We start from the raw sequence: 15,535 nt of genomic DNA, 5'->3' as shown, positions 1-15,535 counted from the left end.
CACTCAGGCCCCCCTCCTACTCATTTTTTATTCACACTCTCGGTAAACCCCTAAGACAAAGGTAGGCAAAGGGTGGTGATACTTGGTCAAAGTCTCATGACTGCTAAACAATGGAATCAAACTCAAAGTCCTTATTTTCTGACATCAGTGCTCATTCTACTACACTATGCTGCAAACTATCATATTTTTTTTTTAATTTTTTTTCAACGTTTATTTATTTTTGGGACAGAGAGAGACAGAGCATGAACAGGCAAGGGGCAGAGAGAGAGGGGGACACAGAATCGGAAACAGGCTCCAGGCTCTGAGCCATCAGCCCAGAGCCCGACGCGGGGTTCGAACTCACGGACCGCGAGATCGTGACCTGGCTGAAGTCGGACGCTTAACCGACTGCGCCACCCAGGCGCCCCCAAACTATCATATTTTTTGAGTGCCAGAATCACATGCCAGCATCCACGTGAAATAGGTGTGTGTGTCTGTTTGTGTATGTATATCCCCATTTCATCATGTCAACAGCAAGCTATTATTGAGTGTTTTGTATTTAAGGCAGGTTTAGGATGTTAATAATAGTGTAAATTACTGTTTTAGAAGAATATTTTATGATATTGGAAAATATAGCTTTGCTAAATAAAAAATGACATATACAATAATTCTAATTTGTAAGCAGCAAAATAGAGGCACATATGATTGCATGTGATACATGCGTACTCCTAGAGGGATGAGGAGATCTACACCGGCATGTGGGCAGTGGCCATTTTCAAGTATGAGATTATTAGTTATTTTTTTGTATTTTTCTGTATTTTCCAAATTTTCTAAAATGAACATATTTTGCTTTTTTAATCAGAGAAAAGTGATATATATTATTTATAAACCAGTGAAATCTCTTCTTCAAGTATAAAATAGTCATTTGATGCTGATCTAATGTTGAATTCTAACAATGAACTCTTAGAGATGACTCATGAGAGTACACATTTCTTTTTTTTTTATTTTTTTAAGTTTATTTATTTATTTTGAGAGAGAGAGAGAGCCCACGCAGGGGAGGGGCAGAGAGAAGGAGAGACAGAATCCCAAGCAGGCTCCACACCATCAGTGCAGAACCCAATGTGGGGCTCAAACTCACCAACTGTGAGATCATGACCTGAGCTGAGATCAAGAGTCGGATGCTTAACCAACTGCACCACCCAGGCACCCTGAGAGTACACATTTCTACAAAACTTTCACAAAAGCAGTTTTGTGGGGCACCTGGGTGGCCCAGCGGGTTGGGCGTCTGACTTCAGCTCAGGTCACGATCTCGCAGGTTGAGAGTTCAAGCCCCACATGGGGCTGGCTGCTGTCAGCGCAGAGCCCACTTCAGATGGTCTGTCCCCCTCTGTCTGCCCCTCCTTCTCTTGTGCTCTCTCAAAAATAAACCTTTAAAAAAAAGCAGTTTGGCACTATGTATTTTGGGAATTGAAATTGCTCACACCTTTTGACCAATAACCCCACTTCTGGAATTTATTTTAAACCCCTCACCCCGGATGCTTGTGTCTAATGATATACACATGATTAATTAAAATTGCAAAAAATTGGAAATAACCAAAATGTTTAACAATAAGGAATTGGTTAAAAAATTATGACATCCACTGAGTAAAATATTAAGCCAGTATTAAAAATTATGTTCAGATAGAAGTCTTGAAAATAATGGGGAAAAAATCAGGATATAAAATAAATCTATAGAATAGTTAACAAGTACAGATTTTAGTCCACAAACCCAAGGGTGAACAAATACTTTTTATAACAATTTAATTTCCCCTCTAGAGGACTAGAAACTGAACCTCAGAATCCATGTTTCTTCCTTTCTCCGAGCTGCTTTTCAGTATCAACAAAGCACTTGGGCATCTATGGAAAAGCCCATCCCCCAACCTGGCCATGGTCCTCATTTCCAACCAAAGTCAACTTCCAGTGGGGTCATCTTGCTGCTTCCAAACCACAGTGAGGTACAGGACATTCTGTGACACTGATTAGGCTTTGTTGTCTAGACTCTCCCACAGCCATTTCTTTTCTTCTCTGCAATTTTACCACTTTCCCAGGTCCCACCTGGAAAATGGGAACAAGTTCCTCTGCTTTCAGATCTGACAATCTTTGCTGAGTTGTTGCCATTTTCCTGGAGGTAAACATGGAGAACAGGGCCTAGGACTCCAATGTTTTGTTCCTTCTCCCAGGGGAAGTGTGTGTGTGTGTGTGTGTGTGTGTGTGTGTGTGTGTATCGAGGATGTGGGGAGAAAGAGAAGGTCCTATACTCCTCAAATCCTGTTCTATGGTCTATGGTCTCTATACACCTGAGCATGTTGGCTTTTCTTTTCTTTTTTTTTTTTTTTAATTTTTTTTGAACGTTTATTTATTTTTGAGACAGAGAGAGACAGAGCATGAACAGGGGAGGGTCAGAGAGAGGGAGACACAGAATCTGAAACAGGCTCCAGGCTCTGAGCTGTCAGCACAGAGCCCGACGCGGGGCTCGAACTCACAGACCACGAGATCGTGACCTGAGCCAAAGTCGGCCGCTTAACCGACTGAACCACCCAGGCGCCCCGCGTGTTGGCTTTTCAAACACTAAAGCCAGAGAGAGATTCTTATTTTCTCCACTCTCTACTCAGTCACACAGATTTCTCCAGAAGCAATGAACCCAGAATAGTCTGGCTGGTTGGGAAATGTGAATAACCTAAAGTATTATGCTTATGTAATCATTAATAAGGGGGAAGAAATCCACTGGAAGTAAACATGTTAAAATGTTAGTAGTGGCTATTGATTCTAGAAAGTGATCATATGGGTGATTTGACTTTTTTCTTTTCTTCCCTCTTCTAAGTTTTTCTGAAAATCTGCACCTATAAAGGGTGAGATATGGGACTGCCATTAGGGAAAGAAGGAAACAATAAAAAGTACCTGTACTGTGGGAAAAAAATATGATTGAGATGTTATTGAAAGTATTTACAATGTCAATTTAAAAAATCTTTTTGAAGACAGATCAGGCAAGGTATAATATGCAGTGTGTCAAGAGTGCCATTGAAGTGATAATGTAGGAAAAACATTTTTTTAAGTTTGTTTATTTAGAGAGAGAGAACATGCACGCATGAGTAGGGAAGGGACAGGGAGAAAGAAGGAGACAGAGAATCCCAAACAGGCTCCCCGCTGTCAGCGAGGAGCCCATTGCAGAGCTGAAGCCCACAAACAATGAGATCATGACCTGAGCCAAAATCAAAAATGGGACGCTTAGCTGACTTAGCCACCCAGGCACCCCAGGAAAAACTTTTAAAGCACAGCCATGTTATATGTTGCACTGACTGTCCCAAAATACACAATTCACATCTCTTCAGACTTCATTTTACAGATAACATCTGGTTGCAAAACTCTGTTTATTCTACCTGTGAACTTTGAGAAAATGTCTACAACACACGTGTCCAAAACATTTCCAGGTATTCTGATGGGTGCAGTGATTTTTAAAAGTTTTGACAAAATGAGAAGTTTTTAATAGGGCGGAGTGACGAATGTCTCAGAGGAAGCAGATTGGAAAGTTAAATTTGTAGCAGTGTTAGTGCTGCCATCTTATTAACTGTGCAACCCCCAAGAAGTCACCAGGATCCACCATTAAGTGTTCTTCCCTTTAGCTTCGCTTATTGTATTGTCAGTTTTCTAGCGTCTGTATTGTGCTGATTACATGCTGGTCTAGATGAGCTTCAAAGAAAGAAATTTTCTTCTTTACTGAAGGGTTGGTCTGCACCCCCTTAAAATTAGGTGTTTTGTTTCTGACTCCTCAATAGGCAGGTTCCCATGAAAAGTTCTTACTTTCAGCCTGTCATTGTCTAGCTGTGTGACTTGAGCATGTCACTTCTTCCTTCTGGGACTCCATTTCTCCTTGCCTCTGACATGCCGATGTGCATGCTCCATTTTGGAGATTCTCTGCAGTTACTGTGGGCCCTGAACAGTAGCTTCTGTCTGTCCTTCTCAGTCTCCTGCTCTGGTTCCTCCTTTTCTCTAAACCTAAAAACATTAGGTCCTCCTTGGAGCATGTTAGAGCCTCCTCCCTTCTCTACCTACACTCTGGAGACCTCCTCCAGACCCATGGCTTTCAACCTACACCATTTACATACTGATGGCTTCCCGGTCGACTTCTCCAGCGGGGAGCTTCCCCCTGGACTCCAGACCCGTATATCCACAGATGTCCTTGTTGAATGTGTGATCATCATCTCCGACTTAGCATGCCTAAATCAAACACCAGCTCTTCCTCCCCAAACCTGTTCCCCCTGCCGCTCTCCCCATTGCAGTTCACACTAATTCCATTCTTCCAGTTGCTCAGGACAAAAGTCTTGAGATCATCCTTGACTCATTTTTTTTTCTTTCACAAACAATTTCCAATTCAGCAAGAAACTCAGTGGACTTTACCTTTACATTTAGAATCCAGCCACTTCTCAACGCTTCTGCTGCTCCCGCCGGGGTCCAAGCCACCATAATTTATTCATTTGAGTTGGTGCAGTAGCTTCCACCTGGTCTCCAGACTTCCTTTGTGCCTTCCACAGTCCTTTCTCACAGCAGATGGAGTGATCCCATTAAAACATCAGGCAGCTCCTTGCTCTTTTCTATTCAGTCCTCCAGTGACTTCACCCTTACTCAGGATAAAAGCCAGATCCTTACAATGGCTTCCAAGGCCCAGCACAGTCTGCTGCCTCTCTCTCCCTTACTCACCCGGCTCAATCCTCGCTGGGCTCCTGTCCCTCAAACATGCCAACCTACCTAAAGCCTTGGTCCTAGCAGCACCCCCTGCCTAGATCCATATGGCTCACTCCCTCACCAATTACAAGCCTTTGCTCCGATGTCACTCTCTCAGGGAGGCTTACCTAAAAGCTTCAGTGTTTAAGTTGCAACACCAACTTCATCCACTCCCTGTCACATTGCTTTATTTCTATGTCTCCATGACACTCACCTTATTTTTTTTAATTGTGATTAAATACACCTCACGAAGTTTATCATCTTAACCATTTTTTAGTGTACAGTGTAGTCATGTTAAGTACATTCACACTGCTGTGCAATCCATCTCCAGGACACGTGTCATCTGTCCCCATTAAACAACAACTCTCCATCCCCAACCCCCGATCCCACTGCCAGCAACCACCATTCTAATTTCCGTCTCCATAAATTTGACTGCTTACTCCAGGTACCTCATGTAAGAGGAACCACGCAGTATTTGTGTTTTTTTGTGGCTGCCTTATTTTGCTTAGCATACTGCCCTCAACTTTCATCCATATTGTGGCATGTGTCAGAATTCCTTTCCTTTTTAAGGCTGAATAATATGTCGCGAATATACGCCACTTTGTTTATCCATCAATGGACACTTGGGTAGCTTCCACCTTTTGGCTCGCTGTGCATAAGGCTTCTATGAACATGGGTGTATAAATATCTCTTTGGGACACTGCCTGCAATTCTTTGGGGCATATTATATACTCAGAAGTGGAATTGCTGAATGCTATGTTAATTTTATTTTTACATTTTTAAGGACCTGCCATACTGTTTTCCACAGCAGCTGCACCGTTTTACATTCCCACCGCAGTGCACCAGGGGTCCCAATTGCTCTACGTTTCTGGCCAATACTTGTTATTTTCTGTTTGTGTGTTTGTGTGTGTTTTGTAGTAGCCATCTTAATGGATACGAAGTGTGCTCTCGTTGTGGCTTTAATTTGCATTTCTCTAGTGTCTAGTGCTGTTGAGCATCTTTTCGTGTGCTTGTTGGACATTTGTATATCTTTGGAGAAACCTCTGTTCAAGTTCTTCGCCCATCTTTTAATCCGGTCATTTGGTTTTTGTAGTTGTTGAGTTATAAAAGTTCTTTATATAGTCTAGATATTAACCTCTTATCAGATACATGATTTGCAAAAATTTGCTCCAATTCCACAGATTGCCTTTTCATTCTGTAGATTGTATCCTTTGATGCACAGAAGTCACTTACTTATTTCTTGTATTTACTCTTTTATTGTCTCCCTCTAGAATGAGGGCATGGCCCCTAAGGGCAAGGTCATGTCTATTTTGCCCACACCTATATTCCCAATCCTTGGAATAGTGCTTGGCACTTAGTGGGATCTCAACAAATATTCACAGAATAAATGAATGAATGAATGGACAGATCAGAGTTGGGGCCCAGGACTTTTGCAGTTTCTAAAACCTACATGCATTGGGAAAAAATTAAATTAAGTAAAATACAAATCTGAAGCATAGCTAATACTTATTAAAAAGAAAAATGCTCTAAGACAGTAATTTACAAATAGGCTACCTGAATTAAGCGGTTTTTAAAAAGTTCTCCCATATGAAGTTGGTTTCCCAGGCTACCTGTAGAACTTGTCTGCCTCCTTCTTTGAAATCCATTAAAGTGACAACTCGGCGTATGTATGAACACAAACATGCGCTTGAGCTCCATTTCCCCCACTCTGGATTATTGGCTGTCCTCGTTCCTTTCCCACCCACCCCTTAATGCCTGGCCTCTCTCCCACATCCTCTTCCCTTTTCTGCACCGCTCCCTGTGGCCCTCTCTCAGATTGCAGGGCCCTGGCTGTGCCCCCATATCTGCTTTATGTCCAAGGTCCCAGCCTGCTCTGTCAGGGATTACTTTGCCTCCATTGTTCCATCGAGGACCACACACAGGGGCAGGGCTCAGGTACCCTTCACTCTAAGGAGGCCTGTGGGAATCTGGAGAAAGGAATGAAAAGGGACAATGATTGAACAGTACTTAGGAGAGGGTTGTTAAATGTCAACCCCGATTAATGATAATGGTAATTTAGAATCTGCTTATGGTTTCCATTGTTAGGCTTTGCCAAGAGGTTTCCAACGTGGTATTTCAAAGGGTTCCAAGTCTGGCTGAGGCTGCAGACCTAGTTTCTGATGCAGGGATGTCAGCCAGTCAAGGTGAGTGTGGTTTAAGAGGAGTGGTGTGCTTGACACAGGGTGTCCTGTCATTCATGCGGGTCCTGTCTCGTCAGGTGCACCTCTTCTTTCATGTTCATCAGTACTCACCCACCCCAGTGCAGCCATTTAGAGACGGTAACCTCGATTATTTTCATTACAAAGACAAGTTGTTGAGATTGTCCCTTCTCCGCTATTCCCTCTTCTAGGTTTCCATAATCACCCAGCCATCAAACAAACAAACAAACAAAAAGAGTAACTACACTTCCCAACTGGGAACAATGGACTTTAGTTTGCCAGAGGGGCACAATGAAGTGGTCAAGTGCAGGTGTGCTGGACTCAGGCTGTAGTGGTTCAGATCCTTACCCCGCTGTTTTCCAGCCTTGATTTCAGCAAAAGTCTTAATCTCTCCAGGATTCACTCTTCTCATCCAGAAAAACGGTGATGATTGTAGAACCTACGTAGTGATCAGTTGTGAGAAATAAATGAGATGCCACATATAAAACCCCAAGAAGAATTTCTGACATATGGCAAGTGTTTGGCAATGCTAGTTATCACTTGCATTGTATAGTGAGGGGTCCAGGGTCTCCTCCTTTAGGACAGGGTTTCTCAGCCTCGGCACTAATGACAATGTGGACCTGAGGAATCTTGGTTGTCGGAGGCTGTCTGTACTGAGGCGTATTTACCTATCCCTGACCTCTACCTACTGGATGCCAGGAACAGTCATCCTTCCTTCCCCCATCTCTGCTTCCTCACCCCAATTGTGACAATCAAAAATGCCTCCAGACATTAATAAATGTCCCTGAAAAAGGGGAAGGGGGAGGGAGGGCAAGCTTCCCCTGATTGAGAACCACGGTTTTAGAATAAACAATGAAAATTATATAAATGTGTATCTCAATGGCTACGCCCCACTGGGCAAAGGTGATTTCCCTTAAACTGAAAATTTCAATATTCCAGTGGGGCTTTGAAGAGTTCCGTATCACAGAAAATAATCCCAACACACTTCTCATCATTGCAGCCCTGGTCATCCACTTTTAGCACCTCCATCCAGCTTTCATCCCTGCCTTCCAGAGAGTAGCCATTCCTTAGCTCTCTTCTGGCTCAGCTCCCACCAGAGGGGAAGCAAGACTTGCTGCTGCCACCACCACCACCACCACCACCACCACCACACCCCACCCCCGCCCCTGCTGGCCCCCCCCACACACACACACAATGTATGGCACACACTAGCTGCTTAATGAAGGTGTGTTGAATGAAAGCAAAAGCGTTAAGTCTGAGCGCCTTAGCTCAGTTTTTTTTTTTCCATTTTCTATTTGGTTTTGGCTCAGAGAACATCACCTTTTCAAAAACACAACAGATTCCACGCAAAACAAAAACTAAATGGCAGACCCGGAAAACAGGAGAAGCAGCCCAGCAATGGAAGAAAAAGAGAAAATGACAAAGGACTGATGGTGGGGTACCCTCTGACCCCCCATCCTGGGGAAAATGTTACTCTCTTTCTAGCTGAAAATGCATTCCTTTTCCTATTTTATGGATGTAATGAGCAAGGGAAGAGGAGGAAGGGGATCCTCCCCAGGAGCCTAGATATCAAGGCAGTTTCCCCAACTTTCTGGCTGCCCCCAAGAAAGGAGGTAAAATAGGGTGACCAATTCAACAGAGTGGAACAGTCTCTTCCAGAGGAAAATGAGGGCTCAGAGCAGAACTCGGAGGAGAACTCAACAACAAGAATAACACCACCAACATCTAGCTCTGAAGCTGAGGTAGAAGAGAAAGGGAAGGGTAGGTAGGAAAGCCAAGGAAACACCTGGAGGTGGTACATGAGGGAGAAAGTCAGGATTGACTGTGTGATTCTACTTGCTAAGAGTCAATAGTCTTAGTCTTCTTTTTCTCTTGGCCATAATCTGGGCTCGGATCAGGCCATCCAAACTATGGGCACTTAGTAGTAGACTCTGAGCAGGGGTGTGGTGGGGGATGTCCTAGATGGAAATATTCCACTGGATTTAATGGGAGGGTAGGAAGAGATCCTCCTAATTCTGAAGGGGGGTGGGGAATGGGGTCACAGTGAAATCTGGGTAATCTGAGAAGACTAAGGGGTTGGTGTCCTCCTTCAGGCCTCCTTCCTGGCTTCTTCCATGAAATCTCTCTCTTTCTTGTAGCATCCTGATACCACTGATTTCCTGAAACAAGGGTGTTCTTGTTCATCTCATCCTCCAGAAATTCTATTTCATCCACTCCTTTCCCTGTGCTCTAGCAGAGGAAGCTTTCTGACAGGACTTGGCACTGAACTGCTCAGACAAGGAGATTCCCACGAAGAGTTCTTAGATAGCAGATTTTGCCAATGGCTACCTTGAGCCCATGGGGTAGAATGTTGTAGACATTGCCTTGATATTTCTGGGGATATATTATTTTTAGGAGCTGCTGCTCTCATTCTTCAGTTGAGGATCTGTTTATCTACTTTCTTCATAGACTTTTGCCCTCAGAAAATGACGGAAATGGTGTTGCAGCATGACATGGGTCACATGCTGCCATTTTGCGTTGACATTCAGGTTTTGCTGGGTAAATTTTAGTTCAATTGGAGCTCAGTACTACCAGTTGTCTAGGCTTGTAGGTGAGGTAAAACCCAGCATAGAAATGTGAGGTAATAAATAGGGACCAGGCAGACCACCAGCTTATAGAAGTTAGTGTTGAATTGCCCAGGGAAATGAAGACAGGCAGACCAAGATGAGGTGGCTCAGATGTCTTAGTCAGTTTGAGCTGGTCTAATGAAAATACTATAGACTAGGTGGCTTAGGCAATTAATATTTATTTCTAACAGTCTGGAGGCTGATAAGTCCAAGGTCAAAGTGTTGGCCAACTCAGTTCCTGCTAAGAGCCCACTTCCTGGTTTGTGGATGGATGCCTTCTTGCTGTATCCTCACATGGCAGAGAAGGATTGTGGGTCATGGTGAAGAAAGCAAGCTCTCTCATGCCTCTTCTTATAAGGGCACTAATCCCATCATGAGGACTCCACCTTCATAGCTAAATTACTTCCTAAAGGCCTTATCTCCAAATACCATCCCTTTGGAGACTAGGACTTCAGCGTAGCATATAGATTTAGGGGGTACACAAACGTGCATTCCCTAGCACTTGGGCCACTGTCTATTAGAGTGGTTAGCTTGAAGTTTCAGGAGCAAATTATAGAGTACTCCATTATTAATGGTCTCCACCAACCAGTAGACAAAGAAGATGATACTTGGCCAAGGTGTCTGAAACTCAAGCTAAAGCTTACCAAGAGGTGCTCAGGGGCCTGGTCCTAGACCTTGAAAATGAGAACCGTGGCCATGCCAGAGCTCATGTCCCCCACACAGAGTCAGCAGGAAATCCTGAAGCCTGTAACACCTTTATGTGCCCTGGGTATCTTACCATGAGGGAGTCTGAGTGGTTATTCAGATAATCTTAGCTGTCTTATCATGATGGAGACTGTCATCTCTGCTTCCTCCTTTCTGTGGCCCTTGTCTGCTCCAAACTGACTAAAGACAAAGTTGTCTGACCTGAAGATCTAGCCAAAAGGACTTGAGCAAACATATTTCACAGTCCTTGATTTATAATCATCCTAGATGACATGAGGAGCAAATAGACTACCTGAAGCTCCATTGCAACATCTGGAGATCTGCTCTCACTAGATTGCTGCTCCCTTGCGAGTAGTGGTGGGTGCAGTGCTGTGCTCATCACTGAACACCAGCCAGAACTCAGCACCCACGTGATCGCCATACTGCACAGTTTGGGTAGGCAAGGGTCCCGTCAGGGGTAGCATTTATTTTTATTTTTTACTCACCTCAAAGTAGGTGGAGAACAACAGACTCAGAATCATACCTTTTTTTCTGTTTATCACACACTTTAAGAATGGGACCTGGCCTGGGAAGCTGCAGCCACTGAATGTGAGTCCAGAGATCCCCAGACTCTGTAGCTCTTGTACTTCATTTATTTTTCTAATTGTTTTTGCCCTTTTCCGGTTAGAAGCTTCTGAAGGGCAAAAGAGAGCATCTTCCCCTTCCAATAACTGTCACTTTACCCAGAAAATTGTTCGAGACTGGCCAATGATTTGGCAATCACTGGCTACTTAAAAGAAAAGAAAAATACTTTGCAGACTGTCAGCTTCACAGATATCTCTCCTGGGCTTCATTTCTCAAACATGACCCTTGGTGGATTTGGCTTGAAAGGAGAAATTTCAGTGGTATGAGGACAGCAATTTTTCAGGGCTCCATTATGTTCCATAGCTCACTTTTCTTGTTGTCAGAACTGAAGAAGCACCAGCTACACATACATCAAGATAAGAGCTGTGTTTCCATTCATGAAACGGGAGGGTTCTCGTGGGGAACCAAGGAGTGTTTTACATTGCAAATGGTAAAAGAGAATTTGCTTGAAGGTCTTGTCTGGCTTTTGATCATCCGGACAGGCTTACTGAAAGAGAAAATTTGTTTATTTTAAGGACAAAAATTGCTTTTTTCATTGCATCAAATATGTGTTGCAGCTGCTTAGACGCACTGTTCTGTGAGGCACATAGGGTGAGCCTGTTCAACCTAGGTGGACAAAATACTCGGTATACTGATTTTTAAAAATAACAGCAACTATACTTACTGCAACCAGTTTGTGAAAGTCAAGAGGACTTTCAAAATCCACATCTGACTGCCTAAATGAACAGCATCCTACAATAACCAGAGGTCAATAACCAGAGTTAATAAGCAAGTGTCCATTTGCATTAAGAGAAATAGAACAGGAAAACAGAGAGAACCATGTTTATCTGGTTCCTCTTTTCCCACCATGGGACCAAGACTCCAAGAGAGAACAAAGCTCACCTAGACTGCCCATGCCAAAACTAGCAGCTTTCGGAGGCATCTGTTAGCTGCACAACTTTTATGAACTTATTATGGCCATGTAGATACCTCTCTCTGGCCCCCTCCAAGCTCAAACTCCTGGATTTATACCCAGTCTGCAGAGTACCCAGCACTAGGATGGCATCTGTCTGCTGCCCTGTCTCATTAAAGCACTTCTAGGGAAGAGATCATGTCTTTTCCACCTTCTAATTCTTACAATGTAGTGTTTTGCAGATGCTGATAAACTTTTACTGGGAGAATGAATGAATGAGCTTCTATCAGTATTCCAGAGCGTGATTAACATTACCACAAGCTGTTGTCTAAGTGTACATGAGAGGAAAAATTTGAATCCCAAGGGCAGCTTCAAATCCTAGGTCGATGTGTATATCCTTTATCGGTTGTAGCTCTTCCTATGGCAAATAAGAAAGCCCGATCCAAATGGCTTACCTGAAAAAGAATCTGTCTATTGCTCATAAAGCTGAAAATCTAGTGATGAGGCTAGCTTCAGACATAGGACTCAGAGGATATCATGAAGACCCAGTTTCTCACTCTATTAATTGTGCACTCCACCATGTTGTCCATATTCTGTGATAGGCTCTCCCCTCAAGGCTGTAAAGTTGTCTCTTGCCACTCCAGCTTGTATCCTTCTAGGTTCAAGTCTAGCATTAAAAACAGGGCCCTGTCCCTCAACAGCTCAATAATGAATCCCAGAGTTGAGCTTCCCTAGGTCTGACTGGAGCTAAGTGTATATGCCTGTACCAGCCACAATGCACAGGGGGTGAAATACAACGTTAGGACTGGACCTAGTCTCACATTCCAGTGCTGGGTTCAGTGAAGTCAGCTAAATGCTAAGCACTTGATCTGAACATTGAATAAGGGTGGTTTCCCCAAAAGACACTCAGGGCATTCTTGCTTCAAGAAGTAGGTATGGGGGCGCCTGGGCGGCTCAGTTGGTTGAGCATCCAACTTCAGCTCAGGTCATGACCTTGTGGTTCATGAGTTCAGGCCCCACATCAAGCTCACTGCTATCAGTGTGGAGCCTGCTTTGGATCTTGTCCCCCTTTCTCTGCCCCTCCCTTGCTTGTGCGCTCTCTCTCTCTCTCTCAAAAATAAATAAAAGTATTTTTAAAAAATTTTTTAAAAGTAGGTATGAATGGGGCGCCTGGGTGGCGCAGTCGGTTAAGCGTCCGACTTCAGCCAGGTCACAATCTCGCAGTCCGTGAGTTCGAGCCCCGCGTCAGGCTCTGGGCTGATGGCTCAGAGCCTGGAGCCTGCTTCCGATTCTGTGTCTCCCTCTCTCTCTGCCCCTCCCCCGTTCATGCTCTGTCTCTCTCTGTCCCAAAAATAAATAAACGTTGAAAAAAAAAAATTAAAAAAATAAATAAATAAAATAAAATAAAAGTAGGTATGAATGTCAAGTGGTAAAGACAACAAACACTCACTACCACCTTAAACTTGCTTTCTGGTTTTCTTATCTTTTCTTGTGTCTCTGCACCCACATGGCTGCATATTACATTCCCTTTCTTTCTCTTTCCTTCTCTACTGGTATCTCTATTGATATCTCGGTCCCTTTGTCAAACACATATTAGTGCCATTTCATCCCTGGCTGCTCTCTGCCTCTTCAGCCATCTTTCTTCTCCTGCCTCCCCACCAATTTCCATCTAGATTTGAACTCACAACCATCATATACAAGAATTAGAGTACCCCCTGGGGGTAAGCCTAGTACTAAAACTGTAACATCAGCTGGAACTATTTGCTTTCTCTAGTGACCACAGAATCTCCCTCATTTTTCATCAGCTTTTACCTTCTGTTTCTATAACCCCATCAAAACCAAACATACCCAGGCTTCCCGTATCCATCTCAGGAAACAAGATTAACCACTTTCCTTCAGCCTTGGCAGTGTGCCCACCCCCAGCACCCCTCCTCCCTGTTTCCCCATCACACTGTCACCCCATCTCAGCCCCTCCAGCCTTCCACTCTCTCCCCACCCATCTCTGCTTTCTTTCACCAAACTCGCTTCTCACATCCCTGATGCCCTGTTTTTGGAGCTGCTTCCTTTCACCACCCTCTCAGAGATTTCCTCATAGTCAAAATATTTGCGTCTCCTCTCTCCCTCACCTTCCACATCCAAATTGCCCTGCAGACCTTGCAAACAGACCCTACAGGTGTCCCTTAGTTCCCTCCCTCCCCTCCTCTCTGTTCCTTTCACCCTGCAAGAGTGCTGTCCCCCTCCCCCTCTCCCTTGTTCCAGTCTCACCTTCCTTCACTCTGCCCTTCCATCGTCCACTGCACAAAGTTCACTTGTGGAACACTCCCCCTTTTTAACAATTTTCCATGGTGAGCTGCGGAACCAAAGTTATATGCTCTAGCTTTGAACTCCCAGTGCTCTTCATGTGCCCTCCTCTGTGGTCTTAATCCCACAGATACCCTGTGTGCCAGGTGCACCGCCCTGCACGTGCTCACCCCATGGATCCACCTGGAATAATGTTCTCATCTTCCCTCCTGCCACTCCCACAACTGGAAAATTCCTCTTCTTTCCTCGAGGCCCCCATCAGCCATCTCCAACAATCTGATACTCATATTGGCCCCTCACCCACAGGACCTTCATCCCACCTTAAAACAAGACAAAGCCCTTCCTACTGTACTCCTCTAACACTATCGCTTTGATTTGTAACTGCTTATTTGTGATGGTCTTAGATTCCAGACCATGAACACTGTGAGGGCTGCCTCCACACATCACTCGACTCTGTCCCTGATGCCTCATGTGGCATCTGAACTGTGCCTCTGTTCTTGAAGCTTCATCTTCTGTGCATCTATTTTATTCCCCAGACTATCGCCTCTCTATTTTCTCTTCTGCCCCCATTTCTGATCCACCAGGATCGAGAACCCACCATGCCCTCCACACTTCTTCCTAGATATCTTTTCTCTCGAAAATCACTTTTGCTTCCAAAAGCTCCCGCTGGGGCTCTGATCTTGCCTTCTTCACATCAGGCTCTGCTTCCTCCACCTGTGCATGACTTCATCCACCTCACAAGTATATATTGTTTGCTCAACACTTTCATATAATAAATATCAATTGTCCCTGGGGATCTTGCCACCACATGGAGCAATGCATTGCTCTCTCATGGTCCCCCTCATATCCCCTTGTGTCAGGAGATCACCATTTAGGTCCCTTTTTACTGTTCCCATCATCCTGCTTTGTCTGTTTGTTTTACAGCAACCTCTCCAAAAGCTATCCCTCCCCCTCCATATGTGATCTATCCCTTGACTATGAATCGTGTGTAAACTAAGGTTAAGGGGACTATATAATTTACCATCTAAGCCAAGACGCTTGGGCAATGAACAAGGGAGCTATAAATAGTTTCAGCAGGTATAAACTGGGACCCTCCCTGGCCAATCAGTACATGTGGCCTCCTTTCTTATTTGACCCGCCCAGCAAGATCCACTGCTTTAAATGCTTCCACTGGGGTCTAAGCATGCCCAGCATCATCTCCCTTCTCTTTATTCCAGCCTCAAGACTTCCAGCACTTCCCCTGCCTTTAGCATCAAATTCATCCTCCTCCTCTCCTCCTCCTGCAGTTTGCTGAGAGTCTACCTGATCCAAACCCTTTGCTCCATCTTATGTCAAGCAGCCACGGGTGACTTTTATTCTTGATTCATTTTCCTCTCTGTTTCTTCTTCAGGCAGTGCTCACCTATAGGAATCACCTCCCCATTGCCGTTCCAATTTACTTTTCTCCTCTTAATTGAAACCCAACGTGAAGTT

Source organism: Lynx rufus, unplaced genomic scaffold (genome assembly GCF_022079265.1).
Source record: "Lynx rufus isolate CCGP_SWC_20201006 ecotype Redwood Valley unplaced genomic scaffold, mLynRuf1.p SCAF_26, whole genome shotgun sequence".
In the NCBI taxonomy this organism is placed as follows: Eukaryota; Metazoa; Chordata; class Mammalia; order Carnivora; family Felidae; genus Lynx; species Lynx rufus.
The sequence above is the reverse complement of the archived record's forward strand: the minus strand, read 5'-3'. Positions refer to the sequence as shown.